Below are 12,676 nucleotides of genomic sequence, written 5' to 3' on the forward strand. Positions count from 1 at the left end.
CACATCAGATGGTAAAGACTGGCATAAAATACAATTACAATGCATACCATCATCACAGCATTGCCCTCTTGAACTCTCCCATGGACATAATATTTTTCAGAATGTGGATATCCACGCATCAGAAAAAAATGAAGGACCTTAGTGGGTATTGTCAGTATCTTGGCCACACAGTAGTGGAGATGGATATCAGAAGCATGTACCTACTTGCACTACTGTCAGAGGATGATGTTGAAGTTAGTGTTTAAATTGATGGCAAAGAAGGGCATAGACCAGTTTCTGAAACATTTCAGATAACCTGTTTCCTAAAATGACTGGACTCATGGGTAGTTAATGAAATGCTTGATCAGAAGTTGGACACTTGAGAAATAAATAATCCATGTGGTTGAGTATGAAATGAAGGATAATGAAAACTTGGTCATTTACTTGAATGGTCTAAAAAACTGCATGGGATGACTCAAATTTATGGAAAGTCTACCAAGTGATCCTCAACTAGAATGATGAGTCTTAGCCTATTTTGTTTCTGACAAAGGATGTTTCAGCAGTGACATAATTTAAGGCTGCTACAATTAAGTGGACACTACAGCAGGAAAAGAAGAACAGCAGTGACTACTGTGGCAGATTTTTCTCCTGAATATAATTCATAAGTTTCCACTTATACCACACCTTGGGTGCTTTTTTAGACCCAGCTTAACAACAACAGTATTGTATTGAACTGGCTACATCTTTAGACAATACAGAGTCAGTCCAACAGATTGACCCCATGTATATTCAGCTGATGCACATGAAGTGAAATTTCTCAAACATATATCAAATTGGGATAGAATGTCCACTTATTATGATGAACAAGTAATGCCCTAAGCCTGAGACAACGTGAAAAGTCTTCAACTTTCTAACTTTTTACTGCATACTATTAAGGTTTGTGAACATTTTTCCAAGATCAATGTAACATCTCACTACAGTTAATATGTATTTTATAAAGGACAGAGAAATGTAAACAAGTCTTCCATTCTTTGAGGAATGATTTGATTTAGACATTTGTGTTGGTTTATCTTTGTGACTTTCCATTTATCTTCATTGTTGATGCCAGTGATAGAGACAAAAGAATTTAAGTGGAACTGTGATAGACATAGTTTGGCATGCAGTGTTTAATCACGTTTGTAGGCTATACACTAACAATTCTAGCTGATTGTACTATACAACAAAAAATATAATTATTTGCAGTTAACAGTTATCAAATATTACAGCCATTAACTGTATGGTAAGAAGTACATTACTTGAATGGACAATGAATACAATAATATTCATTTCAGCTATAATAGCTGAAAACATGTAAAATATGGAAATTATAGCTACACATTAGATAATAATGCAAAAGTAAATTTTCATGGTACAATATGAGTTAGTAACACAAAAACAGTGATGAATTATATCTTACCAATCAGCAAATACCTTTCAAACCAAATTAAAGCTTGGGTGCCACTTGCCACTGAACAATGTAACAAGTGTGACCATCATACACTGGTGAGATGTCAACACCATAATGACCGTGACTAGCTACTGGACTAACAGTTGACAACATACAGAGAGTACCACTTTTGAGAGAAGTTACATCATTTTATTAGAGTTAGTTTTGCTTTTTCATCTCACACAGTGAGTTTACTAACCTCTAGAAGTAAGTAACAGAACTGAAGGTAAAGATACACGAGCTGTTTATTTTGATATGATGGCAAAAATAATTTTGTTGCAGCCCCTTGTATGTCTATTACCTTTGACTGATTGTGTATGTACTTTGTAGTTGGTGACCATAAATACAATCCAGATGGTGATTTTTATCAGGAATTTCCATTTTCACTGGTTCATTTCACAAATTACTTTTATTCTTGAAGTATTGTTTGAGTTGTTGTTTTTGTTATTTACACACAACAGGTGGCACCCGCAATTTAAAACTTAGCTGCACTGCCACTAGTGACATTGTATACTGCAAAGATGCATTACTCACAACACAGAGACATATTTGTGTGTTTTAATAAGTATTTATCTTAAGCTATGTTTAATATGATTTGTAACACTGAACTATGAAAGTGGACTTAATATATCCAGCAGCACAATTTCTTAGGGAAAAAACAAAACAAAACTGAATTACTGAGAAGTGTATTAAAATGTTCGCCTATCGCAGAAAACATGACAACAAAAGCCAACAACATCAAAAAGGGCATTTAGCAGACTCAAAAGATCTTGTATAAGATCTCTTAAATACAAAGATCAACAGGATACCTCAGTAGTCTTCTGGTATCTTTCTAAAGGCATTGTAAAACATAGAAGCTTTATACTATTTTTGGCTCAAGTAATATATATTTTAGTCCAGAGTTTTTGATTATTATGAAGCTAACAGTATTATTTTAAAAACATTTTACAATTTAACTATAATTTTTTAATTTCATTTATATTTTGCTACATGACATCATTATTATAATTCTGTATTTTACTGTTCCTATATTTTGACCAGAGAATTTTCTGTGTTTTTTTTTTATAAGTTAAAAATCTTTCATATTTTAACTTCACTTAACTTTATTTTAGTACAAGGATTTTAATGTTTTTTCTTTACTTATACCATTTTGATCTGAACTATGATTTTACACTTTCATGTCAGTTGACTGTGTAGTTAGCCAGAATTTCATTTTATTCTTTCTCTACATTCAAACTGAAATACTTATGAAGTACTATATTCAGTATTTTTTTTTGGAAGGGGATATATTTTTTTATTATGAGCTTCAATGATATTAGTCTGATTCAGAGTTTAAATAATTTTTTGTTTCTGCAGTTCATTTACAATGTAATATGCAGAATTTATTTTAATTTTATTGTGTACCTTATTCTACTTTGTGTTATATTTGATTTTGTGTAATTTTATTCTGCTCCTTATGCTTTATTTACATATTGTTTTGAATGTATTCAGCTTTGTATTTAGTTATGTTTCCTAACATTTGAAGACTATTAGAGAATGCATGTAAATAAAGTTCCATTTGGTTAATATGTACTGCATCTGTCAAAGGGAATGATTAATATAAAACCTAACTACATTACTTAGGATTTAAGTTTCACCTCTAAAGTTAATATTTTAAAGATCAGGCTAGAGAAGGCTTTTAAGTTTTTAACTTTCTATCACATGAAGAGAATAAAATATATCTTTATTTCAAGATTTTTAAGGCAAATGTTTGTCACTTCAATAAAACCCTTGTGAGCGAGATGTAAATGGTCATGAAATTACTTTAGTCATAATTAAAATCTAAGTTACATATTAAAACAGTCATTCAACAACTTGTACTTGGTTGAAGAAACTTGTGTGTTGCCACTCCCTCTGGGGTGTACAAAATACCTAAGAAAAGGGAGAGAGTGCAAATGTCTATACAACATGGTATAAACAGGTAAGTTACATATGACACACTGTGCCCAAGCCTATACTACTAGTATTTTTGTTTCATAATATAATGCAGATGCATTGTTTTTGTCAGAATGCAACTTGTGTGGCTAATGAGACAACATAAATATCAAGCTGCAATCACTTACAAACAGAATTAAGATATGTTAGCTGACAGTATGAACATTAATGACACACAAAAGCATAAATCTTTTAAAATTGTTACAGTATTCACCAATAACTATCTAGAGCTGGGTTAGCATCTCCTGCTGATGGATGAATAGACTGTGGATGCTGTGAAAAAGGGCTTCTTGAGATTAAGTATACACTTTTTCCTCAATGAAAGTTAAGAAACAAGTTTTAACTTTACAGGTTTTCCTAATTGAAAAAAATTTACCAAACAAAAAGTGACATATTTTTCTCAAAACATCACATGATGCCTAAAAGTGTTTGAATTTGGTTTCTTTAAATGATCAAAGGAGACTGAATGACAACAACAAGACTGTTTGTGATGAATATTAAAAAAAAAATCACGAAGCTTATTTGTGTGCTATGTTTCTAAAGTGATGTTTCACATAAAATATATCCAGATGAAGAGAATTCAACAGCAACTATGGTACTGTGACAAAATCAGCATGTGTTATGTATGTTTAAGTACAAGTAGATTGAGTAATCTGATATTTTGTTTATTTTCAGGTATGTTTGTTACACATAAAAATAACAAATTCTAACACTTTTACTGGTTTGAAATGAATCAGGAAGTAACATATTTTACAGGTTTAAATATATAAGTACTGGCAAATTATATTAACTATATATTGTAAACTTTTACCAAAACACTGCACTGTAGAAACTAATCTGAGTCAGTGTTACACAAACAATAAGCACATTTCAATTGTTACTGACAGTATTTCTACTAACTATAACACTTGTTTTTTATTGATCCATTGCTTTCCTCTATAGATCCACAAGAAATCTATAAACAAATCCTTTGTTTCCATTCAATTTTAACATCTAGCATACTGATTTGGTTGGTTGGTTTGTTGTTATGTGCAATGCTACACAACAGGATGTCTGTGCTCTGTCTCCTTTGGAAAACTTCATGCATTGCTGCATTTAGGAAACAACTTCAAGTATTTATCAACACTTTTTGTCAATGTAACTGTAACTTTACCTCAGCTCATTTATAATAAGAATGGCCACTGATATAGGTAATCTAGGTTTATAAGATGCCTGACCAACTCTTTGATAGAACTTGAAAATAAGTAAAGATACAATCCGTTTAGTCTTGTCTATATATGCCAGAAGTTAAAGCCTAATTCAAACCTATATACTAATACAGTAACACCATGGCATGTTTTGATGGTTCAGTAAAAATTTGTATTTTATGTTTAGACTTCTTTGTTGTCGGTGCTCATTTTGAACATTCCATACAGCAATACCTTCTGGTTTCAGTTTTACCTTTGAATACAACAATTATATCTATCTCTGTTTAAATATGACACAAAGGAATATAATGTCAGTGACATAAATATAGCTTCTTACATGTCTAATACAATATGGGGAATGATGTACAGTTGTTTACAGTTTTTGCACCATAAAACCTATGACATTTGAAAAATTCGTTATATAATCTGCAGTGAAGTCTATTGTAACAATTCATTATTGATCAAAAGTTCAAGCAATTTATATTAGCCTTGAGTCACATTGCATGACTAGAATATAAAAAGAATTATAATTCAGCCTTTTTGAAATTTTCTACATAAAGTAATTATTTTTTAAATTATACTGACAAATTCTTATTTAGACATTGATTCTTTAACAATTATCTACATCAGTTCATAGAATATCATTTCTATGTTATAACAGAAGACTGCTATCTAATAAAAAATTCCCATCATTAAGTGTGTAAGCAACTAAGCTTGAGAAACATTTATTCAACTTATAACATGTATAAGTGTGTTTGCCTCATGGTATCTCCAATGCTCAAACAATCCATCCCCAATTTCATCACCACAGTTGGAACTATGTATATCACCCTTGAGTCTAAATAAATAATAGTACCCCATTAATACATTAAGAATCTTCCAGATCTTCATTTTTTTATGATAGTAGGAAATGCATGCACACACACACAGGAGTATTAAAAGTTATACAATTTAGAATGAAGTAGGGATCCTGCTATAAAAAGTCAGAACAAGAATTAAGACCACAATCACAAATTTATAAAATTTAATCCTTACTTCAGCCTACAGATAAGTGTATAAAGCTGCCAAAACAAGGATTAAATTTTATAAATTTATGATTATGGTTTGAATCCTTGTTTCATTATTTTTTAATACAGGATCCCTTCCTTATTTTATATATTCATAATTTTTAATACTCTGCTTTGTTAACTTTATGTTATACCTATGTAAAAAATAAGAATTCCACAGGGTAGTTATTGGTATGTGAATTATTTGGAACCCTTGTCGATATTTGGTATTAAGTACTACCTTACTTAAAATATATATCAGATGTTTAGATATATTATTCTTAAATTTAATGGCATTTGTTTGTTTTAGCTCATAGCTATGCAATAGGCTACCTGCCTCTATCCAAAGTGAATCAAAAACAAGGTTTTAACTGTATTCAATGAACACTTTAAATCAGGCATTTTGTTTACAATACAAACAGTAGTGTGTGTATCATAAAAGTAGAGTAAGAAAATAACATGGTTATTTTTTAATTTAGTGAGTATAAACTTCACATGTTATCAAACTTTAATTACTTCAAAATCTTATGGCTCAATTACAGAAATAAGAAGACAGAGTAAAAACAACTAGTCAACAGAAACCTACCACCAATACTTGGATTACTCAAATCAAATAGTAAAATTTGACCATCCCTATCTCAACATGCTCCTAAGCGTGGAGCTCAATTCTATGACAACAAGACACAAACCACAGATCTTCAGATCTATAGTCCAACGTTATAACTATTTTATCACATTTGGCCCATTTACAGAAAAATTATTACTTTTAACAGAAACAGAACTCATTAGGTGCTTAGGATACTTCCACAAAACTGTACCTATATGCACATATATACCATACATATTCATGAAATAGACATGACAATGTGACAGATTTTTTGTACTGTTATATTTAGAATACCTTACTTAGATACCTTACAAGATAAAAAAGTGGATATTTCACGCATTATTTTTATGCTTGCAATTTTGTTTTGACACATATTGTTAAATTTATTCTAACACAAGAGTTCAATTGTGTACCAACTGAAACAGTAAAAATAACCATCAGTTTTGAACAGTATAACCAACAATTCTTTTTTGATCATGATATATGTTGATCAACATTCTTCAAAGCCATAGTTTTATCAAATAATATCACATGTAATATAAAAAGCATACAAAAGACTCAAAATGAAATTTCATTAGTTCCAGTTTGTCTACTGACAATCATATGCCAAACTATATTGAAAACTACAGTTTATGTGAACTAGATAATATAGCACTAAAACAAATAATAGATCTCACAGACAAAATTATGTCCACAAAGGGAACATAAGACAACTAAACAGAGAATAAGGTGGAATAATGATTACATGCAGGCAAACAGATAGTCAAGTCAAAGGGAAACCCTCCTCAGTTTTGAATTATTATTAGTGTTATTTTTATAGGACACAGTGTTTCTGGTGCTATTACTATAGAAAACATTGTTACTGGTGTCATTTCTCTAAAAGATGTTGTTACCAACTCTTGGGTTACTCAAATTAAATATTGTAACCTGAATGTCACTGTCACAATGTGGAACTAGATTCTACATTAACAGTACCAAACTATGAATCCTCAGTTCCACAGACAGATACTATACCACACACTGTCTTCTTTACAACAGTATTATTACTTTTAATCAAAGTAGGTTGCATTATATGCTATTGTTGTGAGATATATTATTACTGTTGCTAGTTTTATGGGAGTATTTATTACTATTGCTATCTTTTATGGAACACATTGTTACTAATGCTATTTTTATGAGACATTATTACTGATGTTATTTTTATAAAAGACATTAATACTGGTACTATTTCTATGGTGATATTACTACCTGCCCTATTTTTATGAGAAACATTATTACTTGTACTACTTTTACAAGCTATTATTACTGGGTACCTTTTCTTGAAGCTCAGCTTTTAGCTGATGAAATAAAGTTGGTTAGTTCTGTGAAACTGATATTGGAAGATAAAAAACTATTCTCACTTCACTTCTTACCCTTCGAAAAATGTATTAATTACTTATTTTATGTTTGTCTACAATACTAAGTTAAATATTTTACGAAATTAAAAAATAAAACAAATCCCAAATATTTTTACTAAATAAATAATACGTGAAAAACATGGTTCCCACTCTCGGTTACATTGGAATGTTTTTTAATACTACTTTATCACCTCCCGTCCCATTCCAGGGAGGGAGGGTGAAAAGGAATCTCAGACTGCTAACTCCACTCGTCTATCTACATGTACCATGCACCTCTTCCTCCTCCATGTCTCCCCCCTGCCCCTTCAGGCTGAAACTGCTTTACATTCTGTATACAGCTACATGACCTCACTCTTTAAATAGCACTGTGTGTACATGTTCATGTGTGTTTAAGGTGCTTATAGTTTAACACTGATGAGATGACTGGAGAAACCAACAGAACTATAATTCATATATATACACATACACACACAGATACTATACAACGACACATGAATCGCTAATGTGATGTTTTCAATAATTGTTTGAAAGTACAATAGAAAGACGGCATAAATGAACATTTGACACGTGTGTATACAGTAACAAACATTTGATTCTTCAACTTTTAGGAATATATGTATATATGTTATATCTTCTACAAGCTATATTGAACAGGGGAAAATAAGTACAGACATTTATATATAAAATTCAAACATTATATTCTGTATCTTAATTACTCTTTATAAGATGTTTGAATAGAAATTTTTGTAACTAATATTTTATCCAGTGCAATACAGTTTGCTCAAGATGGAATATGTATATTCCGAAACGTTCAAGAATTAAATGATTTTTACTATGCGCGCGCGCGTCAAATATTCGTTATTGATGTCGTCGTTCTACTGTTCATTGCAAATGAACACGTTGTTTAAAAGTATTTGTTTTATTAAATTCCCAATTCCATAATTTACCAGGTAAATGAGACTTCAGTCCTGAAAATTCTCCTCCTAAAATAGTTCCCCGTTTTTTAGTATTAAAGCCTTTATATATATATATATTGATGCGCAAAAGAAATACACTGAGTATCTTGTGGTTTTATTAAATCACATCTTCAGCTCAAGTTTTTGTTACCCAAAGGTATAATACTACTGAAACAATTACCAAACATATTAGGTTACTATTTCAAATATAAATGATATCTTGTATGTGCCCCATGGACTACAATGTAAAGCACAGACTTTTGCCTTTCCGTTGTGCATCAGTGTGTTTGCACGCTATTACTATAATATATAAAGCTTTGTATTTTGTTTTAGAATTTATTTGAACTACCAGAAGGGCTATAAGCTCCTATCCAGTCCCAATTTGAACTGGTAGACTACAGAGAAGGTACACACATCGCTTTAATAGAATACTAGGATTTCACCAATATCAGAAAGCGAAACAGATCTCTTGCGGCAACGAAACATGAATTGTGAGGATTCCAAAATGTTTAATAAATGCTTCTAATTATCACGTTCGTGTTTTAACATATTAAGCTAACAATGAAAAGCGGCTTTTATAAGAAAAAGCATAGTAAAGATTACACGGAGAATAATAAAGTTATACATATTAAACATTCTAACTAATGCAGCTAATAAACTTAGTAATAAAAAATAACATATTATGACTTGACAATACAAACAGCACTGACTTGCACTATTTTGGTTTAGTTTATTTGAATTTCACACAAAACTACAGGAGGGTCATCTGAGCAAGCCGATCCGAAATTAGTAATGAAAGGCTACGGGGAAAGCAGCTAGTCATCACACACTGTTGAGCTACTCTTTTACCAATGAGTAGTGGGATTGACCGTTACAATATAACGCCTCCACAGCTGAAAGGGCGAATGTGTTTGGTAGAACAAGGATTTGATCCCGCGATCCCTAAATTACGAGTACAGCGTCATAATCACCTGGTCATGCTGGGCCTGCACTATTTTGAAAATACTGACACGTAATTATGACAACAATGTCACGTTGACTTGCATTGTCTTAAATATAATGATTTTTATTTCACATGATATAACATGAAATCGTAACTATAGTGACATGCACTAGTCTGAAAATAATAAATTTTGCTTGATGTGACATCAGCTCGTGATATCATTGTTACATTGACATGCACTATTCTTGAAAATAAACTCAATGTGACATGAAGTTGATAGCGCTGTTACCCTAACTTGTATCAATTAGATTGAAAATGGTAAAAACGAAATCATGATAATACCGACTTTCGCGTTATGTTATGAATGTAACTGAATAAAGAAGTAATACGTTTTCAAACCTATTTTCTATATAGTTAATACACGATTTAAGTATTTCTAAAATCCACCGGCTTATTCAGTTTACTTGTCAAGCCAATTGTTGACACTGCAACAATAATAATGTCGGCACAACCTAAACTTGTTCTTAAACTGACTAAATAAAAATTGCTTTATAATTAACTTGTGTTTCGTCTGTTTGTTACTAATCACAAAGCTACACAGTGTCATCTGTGATCTGCTCACCACGATATTGATACCCGGCTTCTAGCAGTAAAAGAACGTAGACACACCGTTATACTACTGGTGGCGTGTTTCACTTTCAGCTCAAATATATCATCAGAGTATATTCAAGCATTAAAGGCTGTATTTTCTTCGAAATGATTTACCTGTTGTCAATATCAACCTGTTTGTTAATCATTGCAGATTTAAAGAGAGAAAAAAAAAAGCAAAACAATAAGATCTAAAAGCATAAATCGCTTTACAGTGTGTTTCAGCTTTACTGTCCCCACGTGTGTGTACTCGTGAATACATCATCTATATCGGTTGAGAGTTGTTCAGATTCCACATTTCTTCAGAGACAAAAATGGTTAAACTTGAATATCGCGTTAAAGATTTTGAGTAAAATGCGTTCCATTCTGAACAAAATGATGAAAATGAAAAAAAAACAAACCTAGAAAACCAAAAACAAACAAATAGAATGACACGATGGAAGCAATTAATGCTTGAAATACTACTCAGGTTTATATCTAGAATTATAGAAAACTGAAGTATTTAGAATCCGAAAAAAAATCTATTTTGATTTCTGGAAAACTTTGGCCTTCATAAGTACAATGAACCAAAACTTAGATCACTTCTAATTAGTAATTTTCAGAAGTCAGTGTATTGTAAAATTAGAAATAATTTGTTTATTGATCACTCGACTGAACAGGCAGATTGTTAAAATAACAATTTCATGATTGTTATATCCTTAAACAAACAAACAGTTATGATATTTACATATAATTGTATCTCTTAACTTGCTTGCAACAGTTTTAAACCATATTTTTTAACCTTCACATTACTGCACTTTTACGTTAATAAGCACCACAGAAGCCAAGTTTCTTTATGTAACTCCTACCAATCACGTGGGTTGTGTGACGGGAGGGTCATGAGATCCCACAAGTACGATTAAATTAAGTCAAATAAGACGATGACCCAAGCTAATTTTCATAATACTTACATGTAAACTGCAGGTAATAGGGAACTAAAAATAAAGTGATTTTTCTTGTTAGTTTAGAGCAAAACAAGTGTTTATGGTAAATATGTATAAATATCATTTTTGATGTCTACACCTTTCTATTTATATGATATATCAATGAATGCATGTACCAGGCTCAGTCACCTTATTTTTTAAACACATATTTAACTATCACATGTGACCCAATTTACACGAAATTTTGAGTTCACGACTGTTCTTTGTTTAAACTTGGCTCGAGTTCGAACATAAAAAAGAAGTGGCTCAATCATTCGTATACTCGATCAGGAAATGTACGTTCGAAATAGATAGAACAGAGAAAGTTTGAATCGTGCAATAAATTATCATTATAACTAAGTAGCAAACACAATAAAAAGTTTCTATAAATTTGAGAAATATTTCAACTTTTTGTATTATTTAAGTTCACTACATCTTCAACTAAATACTTTGTATTGTTTAATCTATTGTTAAATAGATATCCAACTACATACTCTTTATATTATTTAATCTCACGAGATATCCAACAAAATACTTGTATGGTTTGATTTCACTTGATTAATTAAAATATACGACGCTCAATACTCAGTTCATAGCCATATTAAAGGAAATGTTCGTAAATGACAAGTGAAACTAAATAATATAACGTACTATAACCACTTATATGGAACAGAACATATGAACAACCTAACCGTTGTAATCCTTCTAACACTTAACAACATGTTGGGCATTCATGGATTTTAGAGTGCCAGTATTACGTAGTAGATTTATGTTAATAATTTATCACAAGGTTATTTTGTTAAACGTGGAACACCTGGAGGTTTCGCTGGCTGTGTAGAGGACAGGAATGATATAGTACTTTTACAGACCCACCTGCACTATTTATTGCTAATCAATCCTTACGCCATAATCTGCTATCCACACAATTTTTCATCATCAGATTATTTTTTTGTCCGGATTTATATGGACAGACGTTTTAAATTTACTCTAAAAGTCACGAATTTGCACGGATAAACACTATTACCTCTTTTTGAGGGACATATTCATCACCTCAAATTCACCTTACTTGTATAATTACGAATCACTTGTATCACTACACCAACATGTCTGTAAATCATCATGTATATACATATAACACAATGGTATCAGGATACAAGACAGCACAAAATAGTTTTTGTTTATTCTAATACGTGAAGCAAATATAACAAAAAGACTAAATTTCATCTGAAATAGCTTCGTGTATGCACAACTGTATCTTTATACACAAGTTCTTCTGGTAACTAAATTGAATTCTGAAACATTCTTTGAGTTCGATGACAGTTTTAAATTTTAGATAAAAAATTGTGAAAAGTAATAAAAATGTTCACTGTCAATAATTTAAACAAATATCTTAAAAAATTTAATATAAAAGTGTGGCTTCCTCATAACAACGTTTAAAATGCGTTATTTTCCCTTAAGTGAAATTAAGTATGAAATTTAGAAAGAGAAAAC

General features: G+C 31.1%; 1 protein-coding gene across 3 annotated transcripts in view; it reads right to left on the bottom strand.

Moving 5' to 3' along the window:
• The window catches only part of LOC143222197 (uncharacterized), a 99,723-nt gene that overhangs the window by 83,346 nt on the left and 3,701 nt on the right, over nucleotides 1-12,676 (bottom strand). The gene's annotated exons all lie outside the window — the stretch shown is intronic.

This window comes from Tachypleus tridentatus, chromosome 8, assembly GCF_004210375.1.
Source record: "Tachypleus tridentatus isolate NWPU-2018 chromosome 8, ASM421037v1, whole genome shotgun sequence".
Classification (NCBI taxonomy): domain Eukaryota; kingdom Metazoa; phylum Arthropoda; class Merostomata; order Xiphosura; family Limulidae; genus Tachypleus; species Tachypleus tridentatus.